This window comes from Cebus imitator, unplaced genomic scaffold (assembly GCF_001604975.1).
Source record: "Cebus imitator isolate Cc_AM_T3 unplaced genomic scaffold, Cebus_imitator-1.0 Scaffold35, whole genome shotgun sequence".
Lineage (NCBI taxonomy): Eukaryota > Metazoa > Chordata > Mammalia > Primates > Cebidae > Cebus > Cebus imitator.
Genome location: NW_016107350.1, coordinates 4,889,358 through 4,892,433, shown reverse-complemented (window position 1 = coordinate 4,892,433; position 3,076 = coordinate 4,889,358). Strand labels below are relative to the sequence as shown.

The 3,076-nt window shown below is 47.3% G+C and overlaps 1 pseudogene; it reads left to right on the top strand.

Moving 5' to 3' along the window:
• Positions 1 to 2,747, top strand: part of LOC108301496 — a 9,583-nt pseudogene extending 6,836 nt beyond the window's left edge.
• Positions 2,748 to 3,076: the final 329 nt, after the last annotated feature.

Sequence of the window (3,076 nt, the reverse complement as noted above, 5' to 3'; positions counted from 1 at the left end):
GGAAGGAAGGAAGGAAGGAAGGAAGGAAGGAAGGAAGGAAGAAAGGAAGGAAGGAAAAATACGAGAAGAAATTTATTAGAGGAATTGGCTCATGTAATTCTGAAAAGGTCCTATAACAGCTTGCTGTCTGCAAGTTGCAGACCCTAAAATGCCAGTAGCGTGACTCAGTCCAAGTCCAAAAGCCTCCGAACAAGGGGAGTGATGACGTAGCTCTCAGTCCAAGGCTGAAGACCTGAGAACCCCAGTAGGTTACTGTTATAAGTCCTGGGGTTGAAAGGCAAAAGAGCCTGGAATTCTAATATTCAAAGGCAGGAGACGAATGGTGTCCCAGTCCCAAGACAGACAGAAATAAATTGCCTTTCATTTAACTTTCTGTTCTGTCTGAGCCCACACCCAACTGGATGATGCCTGCCCATATATGAAGGACAGATCATCCCCACCCAGTCCACTGACTCACCCGCCGACCTCTTCTGCACACACCACCACACATAGACACACCCAAATATCATGCTCTACTAGCTCTCTAGCTTTTTCTTAATTCAATCAACTTGATGACCTAAAACTAACCATCACAAGTTATGCACTTCTAAAATGAAATGGTGTGACTGGAACAGGATAGACATTCCCACCCCAAAAAGGAGGAATAAAGAAGGAAAAAGTGATGGGTCCCACACAAGTCCAAAACCAAGGAAGGCAAAATTCATGAGATCTTAAGGCTTGAGAATAAACCTCTTTGGCCCCATAGTCTGCGTTCCAAGAATATGGGGGCAGCAGCAGAGCCTGTGGCCTCACTGAGGCAGCAGTCTTGGCTTCCCGACCCACTGGGGCAGTGAAATGCACTCGCAGATCCCCTGGATGGAGGCTCCTCCCTCAGAGCCCAGCAAGGTGGAAGTCAATTCTCCATGGCTTTGGAAAGCCCCCTCCCTAAGACTTAACATAGACGTCATCTGGTCCACTGAAAACAAACTGACAAGTCCCTTCTTTTGAAACTGAACAGACACACCTGATATACCCTGAATTGACTTTCAGGTCATTCTTACCTTTTCTTGAAGAACAGAGAAAATTTGGTACAGTAGAATAGCTCTGTGATCCTCTCCTGTAACATTCAAGAGGTCCAACAACCTTTGTTTCTTCCTCTTTCCTCTTCAGTTCACAGTAGCAGTTATCCTGCTGGAGTAGCTGATGAACTCTTTCTGTTCACATCTATATTAATGTCCTTATCAATATAGCATAAATTAATAAAGCAGCATAGCTATAAGGAGGTCTTTGAGTCCCTCAACAAGCTGCAACCTCCCACTAACTCTTTGCATACCTTGACCCTCCTTGGGGACCACTTGAAAGACACCTTCTATATCGAAGCTACAGTGTTCCCATCCACAGAATTCTAGGGCCTGATTACCTACTCTGTGTCCCTGGTGGAGGAGTCTCAAGACCTGTCAGTTCCAGAGACTGCTGTACAAAGACATGGTGGTGTTCCGGGTGGCTCCCTGCATCTTCATTCCCTGCACCCAGGTACCTCTGGAGTTTATCTGTGCAGGGAGCGGCAGCTGCAGGGTTTTGTGGACACAGTGATGGTGCTGAATGATAACAGCAACAGCGTGGTGGTCTCTGTCTATGAGGACCCCAGCCGCCTTGGCAGGTGACTTCTGCTACACCCAGGCTCCCCACAAGACAACATCCTTGATCCTTGACATGCCTTGAGCCTCCAATCTTGATGAGTTCCCCCATGAAATACTCACTCAGGACACAGAGGACCATAAAGTGGCCAGCATGGATTCCATTGGGAACCTGATTGTGTCCCCACCTGTCAAGGTTCAAGGGAAAGAGTACTTCCTGGGAAGAGTCCTCATTGGCAGCAGCTTTTACCCCAGTGTGGAGGGCCGGGCCATGAGTAAGACGCTCAGAGACTTTCTCTATGCCCAGCAGGTCCAATCTCCAGTGGAGCTGTATTCAGACTGGCTAATGACCGGCCACATGGATGAGTTCATGTGCTTCAGCCCCATAGATGAGAAGAGTGAGGGCAGAAGTGCTTCCAGCTGCTCCTGGCCAGCCCAGGTGCCTGCTACAAACTCTTCCAAGGGAAACAGAAGGAAGGCTATGGTGATGCTCTCTATTTGACAGAGTTAGAGCAGATTAGCTCCTAACAGAAGGGAAGCTAAAACCATGGACCGTCTTCTGGCTGATGAAAGCCTGAGGAAGCAGAATGAATATGTGGATAAGTGCATTCACCTGACCGTGACATCCTGAAGACAGAGCTGGACCTGGTGGAGCAGGACATCATCAAGATTCCCCAGCTGTTCTGCTTGGAGAAGCTGACGAACAACCCCTCTGACCAGCAGCACAAGAGGCTCTTCGCGAGGCCATACTTCTGTAACCTGCTGTGGATGATTGTGATGGGCAAGAACCTGGAGATCCCCAAGCCTTTGGGGCCCCAAGTCAAGGGCACCTGCTGCCTGGAAGAAAAGATGCGCAGCTTGCTGGAGCTCCTGGGCTTCAAGTGCACCTTCATCAATGACTTTGACTGCTACCTGGCGGACATGGGAGACATCTGTGCCTATGTCACTGTCTGCAGGGTGCCCTTTGCCTTCAAATGGTGGAAGATGGTACCACAGACCCAGGCCCTGGAGCTGCCAGCTCTGTCCCAGCATGGATGGCCCACTGTCACCATGCAACATCGTGACTCCTTGCCCAGCAGAGGAGGCTGGAGAGTCGAGGCAACACAGTCCTTTCTTCCCTGTCCACTCTGACCCTCGGACCCCATAGGATGGCAAATGCCTCCAGTTTGAACCCTTGTGAGGAAAAGATAGAAAAGTCTTCAGCCAAGAGGTGTTTACTAAATAGCCAATAAAGCACTAGGGGTCATGAATGCAAAAAAAAAAAATATATATATATATATATATATATATATATATACAATCACTCGATTGTATACTTAGTATTTGATTCTGAATATGCTTTCTCATTTTTGCAATATAGATTGGACAATTTTCCAAATCTTTAATGTACATTTTTTATTAAAATTCAATCTTTAAGTAATTTCTCTCTGCCTACATTTAACTATAACTAGTCAGAAAGA